The sequence below is a fragment of the Anomaloglossus baeobatrachus genome, chromosome 10, assembly GCF_048569485.1.
Source record: "Anomaloglossus baeobatrachus isolate aAnoBae1 chromosome 10, aAnoBae1.hap1, whole genome shotgun sequence".
Lineage (NCBI taxonomy): Eukaryota > Metazoa > Chordata > Amphibia > Anura > Aromobatidae > Anomaloglossus > Anomaloglossus baeobatrachus.
This window is the reverse complement of record NC_134362.1, coordinates 12,227,352-12,245,624: the sequence shown is the minus strand read 5'-3', so window position 1 is coordinate 12,245,624 and position 18,273 is coordinate 12,227,352. Positions and strand designations below refer to the sequence as shown.

Genomic DNA, 18,273 nt, shown 5'->3' with positions numbered 1-18,273 from the left:
GACAGTGAATCAGAAGAACTAGACTACATCTCTAATATATTATATTATTATTATTATTATTAATAATATTATACTTATTACATATAGCAATAGGATGTTGGAGATGGGAGCACCCCCTTTAAGCACTCCTCGCACCCCAGAGCTGCATTCACAGCTGCACTGCTCATTATCATGTTACATAGGGACAGAGCCGGATTATGATCCAGAACTGGACGCGGCATCGCTCTGCAGAGGAGCTGCGTACACAGAACTGGAGATCATTTCTAAATCTAAACCAAAATCAAAGAGGAAATGTGAGCGGCCTTTCAAAAGCATTAGAGCAATAGGGAAAAACCCTAAAATCTGAAGCTGTGTTCATCATGCATCCGTCATAATCCAGGCGGCGATTTAGGCAATCCCCTCCACAAGTGACGTTACAGAAAGTCTGGAGAACAGAGGAATATTAAGAGTAATAGTGGGAGCGGCAGCTGGGATAAGTGCGGGGAGGAATCCACATCACATGGAGCAATTACACTCCATAACAGAGCGAAAACAACGCAGCTCATCTGAAGAGAGCAACAGGGGCGGCGGCGAGGGGGCCCAAGCGGCACGGCAGGAGGAGAAGAGGGGGCCCAAGCGGCACGGCAGCAGGAGAAGAGGGGGCCCCGAGCGGCACGGCAGCAGGAGAAGAGGGGGCCCCGAGCGGCACGGCAGCAGGAGAAGAGGGGGCCCCGAGCGGCACGGCAGGAGGAGAAGAGGGGGCCCCGAGCGGCACGGCAGGAGGAGAAGAGGGGCCCCGAGCGGTACGGCAGGAGGAGAAGAGGGGCCCCGAGCGGTACGGCAGGAGGAGAAGAGGGGCCCCGAGCGGTACGGCAGGAGAAGAGGGGGCCCAAGCGGTATGGCAGGAGGAGAAGAGGGGGCCCAAGCGGCACGGCAGCAGGAGAAGAGGGGGCCCAAGCGGCACGGCAGCAGGAGAAGAGGGGGCCCAAGCGGCACGGCAGCAGGAGAAGAGGGGGCCCAAGCGGCACGGCAGCAGGAGAAGAGGGGGCCCAAGCGGCACGGCAGGAGGAGAAGAGGGGGCCCAAGTGGCACGGCAGGAGGAGAAGAGGGGGGCCCAAGCGGCATGGCGGTGGTGGTGGAGAGGGGCGGCCCCACGCCAACTCCAAGCCGTAGTGAGGCCTCCAAAGACCACTACCTTACACTTTTCTACGCCTGCCCACACCAAAAAAAAAAAAAAAAAAATAAATAAATTTGCTTCCAGTGCAATATCACTGCACACAGTAACCGCATCCGTCCTGCAGTTCTTCACCCCTAAATCCGCAGACATTTGCTTCACTCGGGAGTCTCCAGGACGGTTCCATGGATTTTGGGAGCCTGCACGGGTGAGAGCTGCAACATACTGACAAGAGGAAAAATTTTACAAGTTGCTCCAGGAATCTATTTTTTTTTTTTTTTTGCAAATGTAGATGAGAGGCTGCAATGTGGAGTATCTGCTGGTAACGGAGCAGGACATGGGGTCCGGACCCACACTGCCCCCTGCGCCTCTAGCACCAGACAGCGCCACATCCCCGATGGGAGCCTCATAGTGCGGAGGATATTCGTACCAATGTCTGACAGAAAAGACTAAACGGACGTTTCCGAGTGACTTATTTCAGGCCCATCCACATTACGTTGCGAGCAGAGCGTGCGCTCAGTGGTATTTTTAGCTGCCAGGTTGATTAAGCGTTCCACGTCCTATTTAGCAGTCCAGCTGTTCACAGAGTGTCTCCGACACCTAAAATAAAAACAAGCGCCTCCACCTCATGTATTAGCGGACGTCCCGGATCCATTACAGCCCCCCCCCCCCCAGTCCAAATCACAAACCGCACATTCCCTCCCGCCGCAGCATTGTACAATACTTGTGATAAGGGAGGGTCATGGATCTGGATCACAGTTTTCTCTGCAAAAGTCAGGAGTGGATCAAGCAGGATAGAAAAGTATAAGGGGCCCCCCCCATGGGCACCTTGGCTGAACACCGGACCCCCCAAGAAAATGCTGCAGAGAGATCCAAAAGTGCTGCAAAAACCAGCGCCATAAAGAAAGAGCGGCGCGGCGGGCGGACGTGTGCACCTCTGGGTAAAAGCGCCTGTCCTGGCGATCCGTGCAGGTCCCAGCGGTCAGGTCCACCGATCATTAAGTTAACCATAAACCGGTAAGGAAAAAAAAAAAAAAAAAAAAGTGATTTTCTTCCCACTCAGATGGCCGCCAGCACCATGCAGCCCGGTAATCATAGTCGCAGCTATAGACGCCCTCAGGGACCGGTGACCACTGTACAGATAACGACACTCATACAGGAACCTTCAGGGGTCCCTCGTGCCGGCGGATTCGCTCCCGTCTGCCTCCCCCATATGGCTCGGGCCGGTTATCATTGTGTCACACTTGCTCCGGCGTCCACAGTCGCCGCTCACACTCATCCTGTTAAGTTTTGCATCAAGACGAATGCACGGCCGGATCCCAGAGCACAATGCGGCAAAAGACGAGCAAGACCGAGGCATTTACCGAACTGTCACCCCAGAAGCCCCCACAGGACGGCCGCCAGGACCGGGGAGCGGCTCTATTAGGAGGGCAGCCGAAAAACACGGATTTCTGTCTGCGGTAATGGCGTTCATCACAACTCTCCATTTGCAGGAAGCGCCGTGGATCCAGTCAGCCTCGGGGCCAATAGAAATCCTGCAGAGGTCTCCATCATGGCCCCAGGTGCCGCACACAACAAAAAAGTCACAGTTCTCACAATCTTAATTACGACCATCACTGGCTAAAATACAGCCGTGCCGGCCCGGAGCACCAGAGGCGTCCATAACCCACAGCGGCAAAGTGCGAGACGGCCAGTGATCCGCAAGTGCAATCAGCGAGACGGCACCCACGCCGATGATAGGCAGCCATGTAATCAATGGGGGCACCAAATCTCTCCACAGCCAGGACCCCCCCTCTATGTGGCGGTGTGTTCCATCATCGCACACGGAGAACCGATCTAAAAAAGGGGAAAACAAAAAATAAATAAAGTCATGCGGATTTCTACTAGGAAAGTGGCTCAGCAGTCTCCGGCTCCGGGGGCACAGTCTCCGGCTCCGGGGGCACAGTCTCCGGCTCCGGGGGCACAGTCTCCGGCTCCGGGGGCACAGTCTCCGGCTCCGGGGGCACAGTCTCCGGCTCCGGGGGCACAGTCTCCGGCTCCGGGGGCACAGTCTCCGGCTCCGGGGGCACAGTCTCCGGCTCCGGGGGCACAGTCTCCGGCTCCGGGGGCACAGTCTCCGGCTCCGGGGGCACAGTCTCCGGCTCCGGGGGCACAGTCTCCGGCTCCGGGGGCACAGTCTCCGGCTCCGGGGGCACAGTCTCCGGCTCCGGGGGCACAGTCTCCGGCTCCGGGGGCACAGTCTCCGGCTCCGGGGGCACAGTCTCCGGCTCCGGGGGCACAGTCTCCGGCTCCGGGGGCACAGTCTCCGGCTCCGGGGGCACAGTCTCCGGCTCCGGGGGCACAGTCTCCGGCTCCGGGGGCACAGTCTCCGGCTCCGGGGGCACAGTCTCCGGCTCCGGGGGCACAGTCTCCGGCTCCGGGGGCACAGTCTCCGGCTCCGGGGGCACAGTCTCCGGCACACTTGTGGGGCTGCAGCTAGTGAGGCATTAGTGTAAATAAACCTGCAAAGATCATTAATTCCAGGCATTGTGTAACCGGCGTGAAGTCTCCTCCGTTCTTATTGCTCATTAGCTGCAGTGAAGGTCGGAGCAGAGGTCACCGGCACAGCGGCAGGAGATCACACCGTGTCCCAGAGTCATTCTACACACGGCACTGCACGGCTCTCATATCTGGAGACATTCTTATGAATAGGTATAATGCTATGGAGGTATACGACGCCCCCGCGCCGGCCCCAGAGGACGCCAAATTGAGATCTCAAACAATGGCAGCGTGTTCATGGAACGGAATGGGGTCTTATGCTGGGAGAGGTGCTGCGCATGTGCAGTGAAAGGAGCCCAAATGCTCTGCATGAGCAAGAAGAAACAATTCTGATTTCCTACTAGCTCTTCTGTTTCATAAAGAATGTGACCACTGCAGACAATCAGTGACTGCTGACTAGCTGCACATAAAACTTCTACCATTAGAGTCCAGGAGGACATGGGGGGGGGGGGGGGGGGGAATGGGGGGGGTCCCAGCAGCTGGGACCCCCCATTCAGTGACAGCTTGACATGCATCCTGTAGGTTTTGCACAATACACACAGCGCCACCCCTGTGCACAGGTTGTGTGCGGTATTGCAGCTCAGTCACTTTATGAGTTGGAGCTGGACTGGCAGACCCTGTGTTTGTTCCTCTTGGCAGCTGCCCCCTTTATTGCAGAGATTAGGGACGGGGGTGGACAGGTATCATCCCCGCATACATCAGGCTCATCTACCTACAGAGGCCGGTGCACCCGGTATGGAGTCGGCCGGGCCGCACCTCGCAGGACAATGCTCAGGGTCATGAGAACAAAATAATGGAAAACCAAACGAGAAACCCCGAGCGTCTGCACAAATCTGCACATAAAGACCAGTGCCAGGTCCACCAGAGACCAGTATAGAGGCATGGCATACTGGTGCTGGAGCGGATCATGTGAGCTCAGACCGGATTATAAGTGGTTAAACCTACAAAGTATCTATAGAAACAAAATGAGTCATTTCACGAGCGGCATTGAACATCCCGATACACAGCGTACTGGAGGAAGATATCCGAGTAATTATATAGATCGGGCTGTCACTCACACGCCTTCACGTGTCACTTTTCATTAAGGGGGTGGGAAAACACAAACCACACATGGGCCCTTTCCCAAATTAAAAGTGGCAGGTGACCCCTTTAATGGTCTTTTTTCCCCCATTCAGTCTGCTTTGGTTAAAAAAGCAACAGATTATGGGCAGAAATCCACGGACATTAACTAATAAATGTCCATACAAAGTCACAAATACTTGAAGGGGTTAACACTGACGTCTTACAGGTGCCCCCCCCATATTGGCGCTGCTCCGTGGCCTCTAGGAGGCTGAAAACCAGAAACCCTTCTTCAGTTGGAGGCTACTATAAAAGGTGCCCCACAATTTCTTACTTTTGTAGGTGGGGGGGGGGGGGGGGGGGGGGATCAGTGAGCAGGGTGGCAGTGTAAAGCATGAAGGTAAAGAGCAGGCTGTATGCAGCGCCTCCCGCATGACAGAATCCGGAGAGCAGACTCCCATTGTGGGAACGTAAAAAAAGAGAATATAAAATGAGGACAAACGACCAGAAGAACAGGCAGATTTATAGCCGGGCTCCGGAGAAATCGGCCCTTTAATCTCCTCCACCGAAAGGTCAGAAGCCGGGACACAAATCGGGGAATGTGAATGTGGCTCAGTGACGCCCCCACAGCCAGCAGGACAGAGCCCCCATTCATGGCTCCCACATACAGACCGGGCATATGGAGCAGGGATCAGTCACCCCCCCCGAGCTGCGGACTCCGGGCCATGACCTGAACCTACCGGGAGTACAGACAATGAGCCCCTCATACGAGCCAAACACAATGGTGGCCAAGAAGACCCTAAATTACACGGTGTAATGACCCCTCGGCCTTTCATCCAATAACCCGATCAGTGGCGGCACAAAGATCATTGCACTCAGCTTCCGTACCGGAGACTTCCAGACGTACGGTGTCACCTAAGATGTGCGCTACTCGCTGTCAGGAGACGATGTCAGAGGAACAATGTGGCCGAACGGCAACCAGAGCCCTGCACCACGACGCCTGCGAGGAACGGCCGTCAGCTGGAAAGTGCCGGGAGCGCAGGGCTCAAACCTGCGAGGAACGGCCGCCAGCTGGAAAGTGACGGGAGCGTAGGGATCAAACCTGCGAGGAACGGCCGTCAGCTGGAAAGTGCCAGGAGCGCAGGGCTCAAACCTGCGAGGAACGGCCATCAGCTGGAAAGTGACGGGAGCGCAGGGCTCAAACCTGTGAGGAACGGCCGTCAGCTGGAAAGTGACGGGAGCACAGGGCTCAAACCTGCGAGGAACGGCCGTCAGCTGGAAAGTGACAGGAGCGCAGGGATCAAACCTGCGAGGAACGGCCGTCAGCTGGAAAGTGACAGGAGCGCAGGGATCAAACCTGCGAGGAACGGCCGTCAGCTGGAAAGTGACGGGAGCGCAGGGCTCAAGACATAAGCAACTTGTCTATATAGACAAAAAAAAAAAAAACAAACAACTCAGAACAAAAACACAGAAGAGCCAAGACATTAGTAGCCAAGTTACAGATCCAACTGAGCTGCAAAGCCAAAAGAGAAAAAGCTGAAACTGCAGACCGGTCACATGCAAAAAAGCAATTTGAATATGTCTCAAAATGATCATGTGGCTTCTAAGCCGCACCGGTCCCCTCTAATAGTCTTATAGGACCCCTCCATTTTAGTTGGGGGCTTCCAGAAGCTGCACAAGGTCTTCACTAATGGAGGGAAGGATTTCTCCAGAATTGCTCACATCTGATCAATCTCCGATACCCCAGAAGAGTGATCTGATCCGTGCAAAACAACCACGAGCGCCCAAACAACCACGAGCGCCCAAACAACCACGAGCGCCCAAACAACCACGAGCGCCCAAACAACCACGAGCGCCCAAACAGCCCCGGCCAAATGGATCAGAACCCTGAAAAGCAGTGTACAACGCTGAAAGCCCGATCTCGCCGCACAGCAAATAGGTAAAGGGTCACTCGGCAAGGTAATTTTGGGGCAGTTTTGTGCGCACTGGTACGTCACCTGGGCCGATGCGCGGCGCTCCATCTCCATTCAGCGACGCCGCGCTCTGATGAACGCCTCCACGGAGTCTCCGTCATCTGCTAATCTCATGGCAAAAATATAAAAAAGGTTCCTCTGAATACAAGCCCCAAAAAATTAAAATGAATTCTAGCAGAAAGTGTTCACGCCCCGGGGTCTTCACCTCTCAACTGAAGAGGAAAATAAGCGACTCAATATGGGTCAAGCAAACGCAAGTATAAGCTCCTTACATCCAAGTAATCCTTAAAGAGGGCGATCAGCTGCTGACGACATCGTACGGTGTATACAGCGCGGTGTACGGCACAGGTCAGCCCCAGGGATGACACCGCATACCGTACACATCGGCCCCGGCGATCACAGGAGGCGGGGCGGGGGGGGGTGCAAGCTATCCAATTTGTTTGTGGGCGCCCCAAGACTCCTACAACTGCAGACATGAGAAATAATCCTCTACAGAGAACACGTGCACGCTCAGCTGAGCAGAGCAAACATTACCACGGAGGGACAGCAAATATCCAACTGCTATAGGAGCCAATATAATATTATTACTGGCCCAGGAAGCCGCCATCACAACACGAGGAGCCGGCAGAGGGTCAGCCCCCGGTTACACCTACTTAGCTTTAGGTGGCCACAAATGTTAGAGGACTCACAGTCAGGCCCCCCCCCCATACACATGCACACTCAGAGTGTGCATTTGTTCTCTATGGGGAGAAGGGAATAAGCCCAGCACAGTGGCAGTTTTACTGCAGTAGTAAAGGATGGGGCTGATGGCAGTGCAACATGCCCAATCCTCAAAAAAAAAAAAAAAAAAAAAAAAAAAGTGTAAACTGGGGGCCCACCCGGTTGGCGGCACAGGCCCCGTACCCGGGGGAGGTCCCGTACTGTTGGCGGCACAGGCCCCGTACCCGGGGGAGGTCCCGTACTGTTGGCGGCACAGGCCCCGTACCCGGGGGAGGTCCCTTTCGGGGGAGGCACAGGCCCCGCACCAGGGGAGGTCCCTCTCGGGGGGGAGGTCCCTCTCGGGGGGGAGGCACAGGCCCCGCACCAGGGGAGGTCCCTCTCGGGGGAGGCACAGGCCCCGCACCAGGGGAGGTCCCTCTCGGGGGAGGCACAGGCCCCGCACCAGGGGGAGGTCCCTCTCGGGGGAGGCACAGGCCCCGCACCAGGGGGAGGTCCCTCTCGGGGGAGGCACAGGCCCCGCACCAGGGGGAGGTCCCTCTCGGGGGAGGCACAGGCCCCGCACCAGGGGGAGGTCCCTCTCGGGGGAGGCACAGGCCCCGCACCAGGGGGAGGTCCCACTCGGTTGGAGGCACAGGCCCCGCACCAGGGGAGGTCCCACACGGTTGGAGGCACAGGCCCCGCACCAGGGGAGGTCCCACACGGTTGGAGGCACAGGCCCCGCACCAGGGGGAGGTCCCACTCGGAGGAGGCACAGGCCCCGCACCAGGGGGAGGTCCCACTCGGAGGAGGCACAGGCCCCGCACCAGGGGGAGGTCCCACACGGTTGGAGGCACAGGCCCCGCACCAGGGGGAGGTCCCACACGGTTGGAGGCACAGGCCCCGCACCAGGGGGAGGTCCCTCTCGGGGGAGGCACAGGCCCCGCACCAGGGGGAGGTCCCACTCGGGGGAGGCACAGGCCCCGCACCAGGGGGAGGTCCCACTCGGGGGAGGCACAGGCCCCGCACCAGGGGGAGGTCCCACTCGGGGGAGGCACAGGCCCCGCACCAGGGGGAGGCACAGGCCCCGCACCAGGGGGAGGCACAGGCCCCGCACCAGGGGGAGGCACAGGCCCCGCACCAGGGGGAGGCACAGGCCCCGCACCAGGGGGAGGCACAGGCCCCGCACCAGGGGGAGGCACAGGCCCCGCACCAGGGGGAGGCACAGGCCCCGCACCAGGGGGAGGCACAGGCCCCGCACCAGGGGGAGGCACAGGCCCCGCACCAGGGGGAGGCACAGGCCCCGCACCAGGGGGAGGCACAGGCCCCGCACCAGGGGGAGGCACAGGCCCCGCACCAGGGGGAGGCACAGGCCCCGCACCAGGGGGAGGCACAGGCCCCGCACCAGGGGGAGGCACAGGCCCCGCACCAGGGGGAGGCACAGGCCCCGCACCAGGGGGAGGCACAGGCCCCGCACCAGGGGGAGGCACAGGCCCCGCACCAGGGGGAGGCACAGGCCCCGCACCAGGGGGAGGCACAGGCCCCGCACCAGGGGGAGGCACAGGCCCCGCACCAGGGGGAGGCACAGGCCCCGCACCAGGGGGAGGCACAGGCCCCGCACCAGGGGGAGGCACAGGCCCCGCACCAGGGGGAGGCACAGGCCCCGCACCAGGGGGAGGCACAGGCCCCGCACCAGGGGGAGGCACAGGCCCCGCACCAGGGGGAGGCACAGGCCCCGCACCAGGGGGAGGCACAGGCCCCGCACCAGGGGGAGGCACAGGCCCCGCACCAGGGGGAGGCACAGGCCCCGCACCAGGGGGAGGCACAGGCCCCGCACCAGGGGGAGGCACAGGCCCCGCACCAGGGGGAGGCACAGGCCCCGCACCAGGGGGAGGCACAGGCCCCGCACCAGGGGGAGGCACAGGCCCCGCACCAGGGGGAGGCACAGGCCCCGCACCAGGGGGAGGCACAGGCCCCGCACCAGGGGGAGGCACAGGCCCCGCACCAGGGGGAGGCACAGGCCCCGCACCAGGGGGAGGCACAGGCCCCGCACCAGGGGGAGGCACAGGCCCCGCACCAGGGGGAGGCACAGGCCCCGCACCAGGGGGAGGCACAGGCCCCGCACCAGGGGGAGGCACAGGCCCCGCACCAGGGGGAGGCACAGGCCCCGCACCAGGGGGAGGCACAGGCCCCGCACCAGGGGGAGGCACAGGCCCCGCACCAGGGGGAGGCACAGGCCCCGCACCAGGGGGAGGCACAGGCCCCGCACCAGGGGGAGGCACAGGCCCCGCACCAGGGGGAGGCACAGGCCCCGCACCAGGGGGAGGCGGAGGTCCCACTCGGGGGAGGTCCCAGGCCCCGTACTTGCCCAGATTGCTCTCGCTGAACCCCACACAGCTGATGCAATCCTATTCAGTCCTCCTGCCCGCAGTCCCTCCCTGCCCGAGCACCGATATTTCGTAAGGAGCGACGCTCGGGCTCGGCTGCTCACCTTTGCCCCGCTGTTCTTGCCTGGAATCCACTAATCATTCCCGGGCAGAGCGTTGCCTCCGGCCGTGGGATCCTCGGCGCTGCGGTTGGCACAGGAACTGCCCGGACGGGTTCTTACAGGACACTGAGTCAGAGGCACGGGCCGTCCTCATACCCAAACTGGGAATCACCGCGCAGACCCCGGCCGCCCCCCGCACAAAGATGACGAGAAAAGAAACCCACAATATAAAATGCCAAAAAAGAAGCAGCCAAACCCCCTCGGTTTTAAATTGCACATTTTCCTGGCTCGTCCCTAAATAGATCTACTGTCCGGAGCGGATCCCGTCCCTGCGGGAAATCGCAACCGGTCCAAAATCTAACAAGACATATTGTGCATTCAGCGGAGTCAGCACCCAGCAGGGAAGGGGTTACCAGATGGGGGGGGCTGTGGGTTCAGCGTGGGATTTGATTTTAGGGCAGCAGCTCGCGGTACATTCACTTTAGGAGGCTAAATAGGTCATTACTGCGGAGCATCGACTGCCCGGCTCCGGAGCGCCAGCCAGTACCCCCGCCATTACCGCTGCTCCCTCCGGGGCACGAGCAGCTGCGGATACCCCCTGTAATTCCCCCCCCACCCCCGTCAGGGCTGTAGCGGAGCGTCGTACCTGGCGTGTGCTGTGGAGGTTGAACGCCGCCTCGGAGCCTCGGCTGTCTGGCAGGAGAGGAGGTTGGAAAATTTCACTCTATGTTGGCAGCGAGCGGCGGCGCCGTGTGAGGGAGCGGTGATCATACACGGACTGAATATGCCAGCGAGCGTCCGCAGACCGCACAGCGCAGCCCCCCGAGGAAAGGGTTAACGGCATCGCAGAGCCGAAGGGACAGAACCAGCTTTGTTCTGGGGAAGAAGAAGGGGGAAAAAAAAAGGAATAGAGGGGAGGGGGGGGGGGGGGGGACGCGGAGGGAGCGGTGGGCCGGCCGGGATCACTATACACAGAGCTGGACGCCAGGGAGACCACCACAGCACGCACACCACACACACATACCGTGCAGAAGTATTCACACCCTGGGCTTTTTACCCATTTTGTTACATTACAACCTGTGTTTATTTTTCTAATCTGATTTGTGCGCGATCCATCAGCACCAAATAGCGTAAGACGGGGACGAGAAGCGAGAAGGATACAAGCAAAAATAGACTTACGGCATAAAATATAGATCGCCATGTGCAGATGTATTCAGCCCTTTTGCTATGAAGCCCCTAAAAGCTTCTGATGTAAGCCATTACCTTCATAAGTCACATGAGTAGTGAAAGGAGGCCCCCCTGTGCAATCTACGTGTCCCGGGGGTCTGTCAGTATACACACAGACCCCGACCCCGCGAAGAGCCAAAAAAGGGAGGAGGTCTCCAGACGGGCCCCGCGAAGGCCAAAAAAAGGGGAGAGGTCTCCAGACGGGCCCCGCGAAGGCCAAAAAAAAGGGGAGGCGGTCTCCAGACGGGCCCCGCGAAGGCCAAAAAAAAAGGGGAGGCGGTCTCCAGACGGGCCCCGCGAAGGCCAAAAAAAAGGGGAGGCGGTCTCCAGACGGGCCCCGCGAAGGCCAAAAAGGGAGGCGGTCTCCAGACGGGCCCCGCGAAGGGCCAAAAAGGGAGGCGGTCTCCAGACGGGCCCCGCGAAGGGCCAAAAAGGGAGGCGGTCTCCAGACGGGCCCCACGAAGAGCCAGAAGGGAGGCGGTCTCCAGAAGGGACCCCGCGAAGAGCCAGAAGGGAGGCGGTCTCCAGACTCCAGTCTCCCCACAAACCTGCCAAGAGGGGTGCCCATCAAAACTCCCAGCCCAGGCAAGGAGGTCACTAATGAGAGAAACAGCACAGAGAGCAGATGTGACCCTGAAGGAGCTGCAGAGACTGGAGGATCTCTCCATACGACCACATCCATGGAGCCGCCACAGTGATCACCAGATATTTGCAGATCCCGTCAATTTTTTTTTTAAAATTTGTTTGGGGGTGTGCCGACTGTCCCAATAGCGTGTCAGGGAAAAGAAGAATTGAGCATGTGTTGTCGGATGTCAACATGCACAATCCTTTATTACTGAAAGGCAAGTAGCTGCTCCGGGTGTATAACCACAGGATCACAACGACAAATGACCGGAATTCCCAATAGATGTCACAGCTCACCTCCTCCCCCTCCTGTGCAATTCCTGATAACACCTGTATACAGTATAAAATAGGATCCACCAGTCACAATAGAGGTCACAGCTCACCTCCTCCTGTACAATGACAGATAACACCTCTATACAAAGCAGATAACACAGGACCCACCATTCACAATAGGTGAAGTCACAGCTCACCTCCTCCTCCTGTACAAAGACCTTACAGCAGGTCACTTCATTAAAGGGGCAGCTCTGATAACTTCTCAGTGCTGAGATTTAACAAACATTATGGACACGGTCCCGTCCCGGTTATTCTTGCGAGATGCCAACACTTCGCTCCGGGGAGTCGCAGAGGCAGATATGTGCGATCTTATCAGACCTATTACCAGGCACCATTTCTTTGCCAACTAATCACAGCTGCCGGGTGCGATCGGGTCTTGTGTAATGTCGGCTTCACCCCGGCCAAAAAAATAAATAAGAAACTCCGGTCACTTTAGACTTCTGAAAGGAGAAGAGGCCGTTCTTGAGGAACAATGCAGCACTTACACGGGCAGTATTACCGGGGGCGCTTATATGGCTGGTTATGGCTTAAGTTGGAGGCGACATCGCAATTTTGGCCACTGCCAAAAAGCATTCTGTGCCACCACTACATCGCAGGGTAATGCGAGCGACCGGAGGTCAGACGGCAGCCGGTGGGGTAACTGCAACAACAGGCGGCAAATACCGGATTCTGCCATTTCTGGGCCTGGCTTGTCATGGTGCCCTGGGGTGGGGTGTCACAATTCTACCCTGTTAACCTGCATGGTTGTTTGGCCATAGTCACTGTATAACACGCTCCACCGAGGGGCTCCCCGCCAGGGCCAAACCCGCACCCCCCGATCCACCAAGGGGCTCCCCGCCAGGGCCAAACCCGCACCCCCCGGTCCACCAAGGGGCTCCCCCCGCCAGGGCCAAACCCGCACCCCCCGGTCCACCAAGGGGCTCCCCGCCAGGGCCAAACCCGCACCCCCCCGGTCCACCGAGGGCCAAACCCGCACCCCCCGGTCCACCGAGGGGCTCCCCGCCAGGGCCAAACCCGCACCCCCCGGTCCACCGAGGGGCTCCCCGCCAGGGCCAGACACCGCTCACACCCCCCGGTCCACCGAGGGGCTCCCTGCCAGGACCAACTACCCTTAGCTTTTTCCAATAGGTACGGAGGGGGCGGGGAAGGTGTCCTCCTCGCGGAGCTGCCGGTACATTGTGTCAGTGCACAGATAAGGAAACAGGTCAGATTTTTTTTTGCAGGGCTCAAGTTTACTGACATGTTTGTGGCTGAGATAAGAGAAGTCACATACCGAGCATGAAGCCGGGAGAGCGAGTCACAAAAGCGCAAACCACAAAAAGACAAACCCCACAGCACTCGAGCGGTTACACCGCGAGAATCACCTCACTCCGGTGCGATCACATTCCGTGAGTGATCAGTACGGATCGCAAGTTCAGACCCTCGTACTGAAAGTGGTGGATTCTCTCCCCCCGGCATCTTCTGTCTGTGGACCCCATACACATTACACCATCAGTCGATCAAACCAATATCAATGGCTTCAACCAACTTTGGCCTAATGTGTTTTGGGCCTTTCACCAGACCTGGGACTATAAACGTGGCAACTTGACCAGAGCTCTGTGGCCCTCGTACCTGCGACCCCCACCCCCAGTCGCCTCTTTTGATTAGTATCCCGCCATGACGTCGTTACGTGCCGCCCAGATGCACGCGACAGTGTGACTTATCAGAAGAGGCGCTGAGGAGATCGCGGGTCGGGGGGTCCACAGGGCTCTGATCCAGTGGCCACAGACAATCAATGCCCCACTTCTGCTGAACCCTATGGGCAGCACATCCACCCATGCAATCAGATGTGCTGCAAACAGTCACCTGATCGCTGCGGCCAGTGTACGGCAGTGACCCTCAGCCAGCGAGCGGCCATCACTGCAGGACCCGGCACACGACCACTGCGGCCAGTGTACGGCAGTGACCCTCAGCCAGCGAGCGATCATCACTGCAGGACCCGACACACGGCCGCTGCGGCCAGTGTACGGCAGTGACCCTCAGCCAGCGAGCGGCCATCACTGCAGGACCCGACACACGGCCGCTGCGGCCAGTGTACGGCAGTGACCCTCAGCCAGGGAGCGATCATCACTGCAGGACCCGGCACACGACCGCTGCGGCCAGTGTACGGCAGTGACCCTCAGCCAGAGAGCGATCATCACTGCAGGACCCGGCACACGACCACTGCGGCCAGTGTACGGCAGTGACCCTCAGCCAGTGAGCGATCATCACTGCAGGACCTGGCACATGACCGCTGCGGCCAGTGTACGGCAGTGACCCTCAGCCAGTGAGCGATCATCACTGCAGGACCCGGCACACGACCGCTGCGGCCAGTGTACGGCAGTGACCCTCAGCCAGTGAGCGATCATCACTGCAGGACCCGGCACACGACCACTGCGGCCAGTGTACGGCAGTGACCCTCAGCCAGCGAGCAGCCATCAATGTCAGACCTGTCACACGCCTGCTGCGGCCAATGTACTGCAGTGACCCCCAGCCAGTGAGCACTGCATGATCTGGCACACGACCACTGCGGCCAGTGTACGGCAGTGACCCTCAGCCAGCGAGCGGCCATCAATGTCAGACCCGTCACACGCCCGCTGCGGCCAATGTACTGCAGTGACCCCCAGCCAGTGAGCACTGCATGATCCGGCACACGACCACTGCGGCCAGTGTACGGCAGTGACCCTCAGCCAGCGAGCGGCCATCACTGCTGGACCCGACGGACCCAAACATCACCTCAACCACTGTCCCTGTAGAGCCGTCTTCCCCCCATACATGTGCCAGACACAAAAACTGCAGCTCTGAAATCCCTAAATATTTTACCAAATTCTTACCACACAGGTATGTGCATTTACTGGTATTCAGGTCACGCTGTAAAACAATGCAAGGAGGAAAAAAAATATTATATCCTGTGCACACAAAATAGAGCGCCAGGTCCAGGGTCCTCCGTAAGAGCAGCCCCCAACTGCCAGGAAGGCCGGGCTTCAGCGCCCCCCAATTATAGACTCTGGGTCGGAGCCCCAACAATCCTGGATGGGACCACCCCAAACACATCATGTAATCGTAAAAGCCAAGATGTCACTCACAGAACCGCACTCAGAATGGAAACGTCATCATGAGCCTCGATCCACATCCAACACCGAGAAAAGAAGAAGCCAAAACTTTCCTAAAGAACCAAAAAGCAGAAATCCAATCCCGTCCATGTGGTCAACTATTTCTGGAGGAGGATTATAGAGATCGTATCACCCCAATAACTGAGGAGCAGGTACACGAGTTTTTGGAGAGTACAAATCCTCCTATAAATCGGTCTCAATTTCTGCTCTAAAAACTTAGCAAAGTAACCCCAGAGCGAAAAGGAGAGACTGAGGACGACTAGTGATGAGCGGGCACTACCATGCTCGGGTGCTCAGTACTGGTAACTAGTGATGAGCGGGCACTACCATGCTCGGGTGCTCAGTACTGGTAACTAGTGATGAGTGGGCACTACCATGCTCGGGTGCTCAGTACTGGTAACTAGTGATGAGCGGGCACTACCATGCTCGGGTGCTCAGTACTGGTAACTAGTGATAAGCGGGCACTACCATGCTCGGGTGCTCAGTACTGGTAACTAGTGATGAGTGGGCACTACCATGCTCGGGTGCTCAGTACTGGTAACTAGTGATGAGTGGGCACTACCATGCTCAGGTGCTCAGTACTGGTAACTAGTGATGAGCGGGCACTACCATGCTCAGGTGCTCAGTACTGGTAACTAGTGATGAGCGGGCACTACCATGCTCGGGTGCTCAGTACTGGTAACTAGTGATGAGCGGGCACTACCATGCAAGGAATTGAAAACCGCACCAAAACATCCCCCCCCCCCCAAACCTCAGTGCTTGAGACAGATTCCAAGCAAAAATGGTAGGCTGTAGATAAATGAAAGGGGCAGAACTGCGCTGTGTGTCAATGCATAAGGTTGTGTCTTTTCATGCGTTCTGTGTCCCCAGCAAAGTCTATGAGAATTAAGCATATTCCATGCGCACGTTGCTTTTTTAAACGCAGCGTTTCGGATGACAAATATTTGACAAAAATCGATGAGTTTAAAAAAAAGCCGCATGTCACTTTATGCATTTTGGTTGCATTTTCCACCCAATGAAATCAATGAGGTGTGTCAAAACCAAACCAAAATGTTCAGTTGTGCGCTTGCACTGCATTTCTGTTGCGTTCTGCATGCTTTTTTGACAGACAAAACAAAAGGTCTTTCAGTGTCTGTCGGTCGGTCTCACCCTCTGTCATACTCACCAATCACCGGCGCGGCTGTCACACTGCTCTGGCAGCTTCTCCTGCTTTGAAAATGCCAGCCGCTCATTATTCTCTCTCGTATTCACTGCTTCCCCCGCCCACCGGCTCCTATGATTGGTTGCATTCAGACACGCCCCCATGCTGAGTGACAGCTGAGTGAATGCAAAACACATTCAAAACGCATCTAGAATGCATGCGTTTTGGATGCATTTTTTTTGTCAAACGCAGAGTTTACATTTGTCAAAATGCTGCAGTTTGTGAAGTCAGCACACAGCGTGCGCACATAACTGCGGGCACTACAATGCACAGGAGTCCAGGGAGAAATCCTGCAGCGTTACCCCCTCGTGTGAACGCGCTCCGACATCCCCGATTCCTACACATTGCTGGAGATGATGAGCAGACACCGGCTGCGCACACACCAGGTATACAGCCTATAACAAAGATAACACCACCATAAACCTGCACAAAGCACACACCATAAACCCATATACTCCGCTGATACGGCAGGCAGAGCGCTCCGCACCATCGACTGCTGAGCAGAACCATGAGCCGCGCACCCACATCTACCGCCATCGCCCCCAGATCAGAGCCACAAAAGGGGTGCAAAGCCGCCAGACCCTGAAGAGAGTCCCGAACACAAACATCCCCCCCATCGCAGAGACGTGACACCTCCAGTGCCGGCCGCTGACAGCAACATGGGGAGCGCACCCGCTACAACGCGCGGAGCGCACCCGCTACAACGCACGGAGCATTTACTGCACAAGGATCGACACATTTGCAGCTGATTTGCTATTGATTTGGCGCAGATTTCACCCCCCACATAAGCTGCAGAATCCACGGAATCTGGCCACGACGTGGACATCCCCTGCAGAGAACGCCGAGAAGATTCTCTGCACATCAGACCTTTGTGAACAACCCCAGAGAGCCCCGGACCCAAAGCGCCCCGGCCCACAGAGCGCCCGCCACTTGCGCCCCGGCCCACAGAGCGCCCGCCACTTGCGCCCCGGCCCACAGAGCGCCCGCCACTTGCGCCCCGGCCCACAGAGCGCCCGCCACTTGCGCCCCGGCCCACAGAGCGCCCGCCACTTGCGCCCCGGCCCACAGAGCGCCCGCCACTTGCGCCCCGGCCCACAGAACAACATATGGAAGAATTACACCTTTAAACTGAAATGGAAAATCAGCCCTGTGTGACCGCGGCCACCAAAGAGCTACAAACCGAGATAAGAAGCCGCCAGATTCCTGCAGACGCTCATCTCAGATGTACAAAGGCCGACAAATCCGGACACCTGGAGGCAGAAGGTGGAAACCACCGAAGGGCATCGAATAGTGAGAATGACGCCATAATACACAACACTGCACCCCCATACACAGTAGTCGCCCCCCCATCATTGCCTCCCTACCCAGTCCTCCTGGCTTTGCGCACCCCCCCATGTTCCCACTCCCCCTAGCTTTGCACTCCCCCCCCCATGTTCCCAGTCCCCCTAGCTTTGCACTCCCCCCCCCCCCCCCCCATGTTCCCACTCCCCCTAGCTTTGCACTCCCCCCCCCCCCATGTTCCCAGTCCCCCTAGCTTTGCACTCCCCCCCCCCCCCCCCCCCCATGTTCCCAGTCCCCCTAGCTTTGCACTCCCCCCCCCCCCCCATGTTCCCAGTCCCCCTAGCTTTGCACTCCCCCCCCCCCCCATGTTCCCAGTCCCCCTAGCTTTGCACTCCCCCCCCCCCATGTTCCCAGTCCCCCTAGCTTTGCACTCCCCCCCCCCCCCATGTTCCCAGTCCCCCTAGCTTTGCACTCCCCCCCCCCCCATGTTCCCAGTCCCCCTAGCTTTGCACTCCCCCCCCCCCCCCATGTTCCCAGTCCCCCTAGCTTTGCACTCCCCCCCCCCCCCC

At 58.5% G+C, this 18,273-nt stretch overlaps 1 protein-coding gene across 7 annotated transcripts in view; it reads right to left on the bottom strand.

The window, feature by feature from the left end:
• Positions 1–18,273, bottom strand: part of PACSIN3 (protein kinase C and casein kinase substrate in neurons 3) — a 44,442-nt gene that overhangs the window by 23,754 nt on the left and 2,415 nt on the right. For 2 of the 7 annotated variants that reach the window (XM_075326360.1, XM_075326363.1), the window contains exon 1: positions 10,554–10,770. The exons of the other annotated variants lie outside the window; for them this stretch is intronic. The gene's annotated coding sequence lies outside the window, so the exon portion shown is untranslated. Of the gene's footprint in view, positions 1–10,553; positions 10,771–18,273 lie in introns of those variants that run through there. 7 annotated transcript variants of the gene reach the window in all.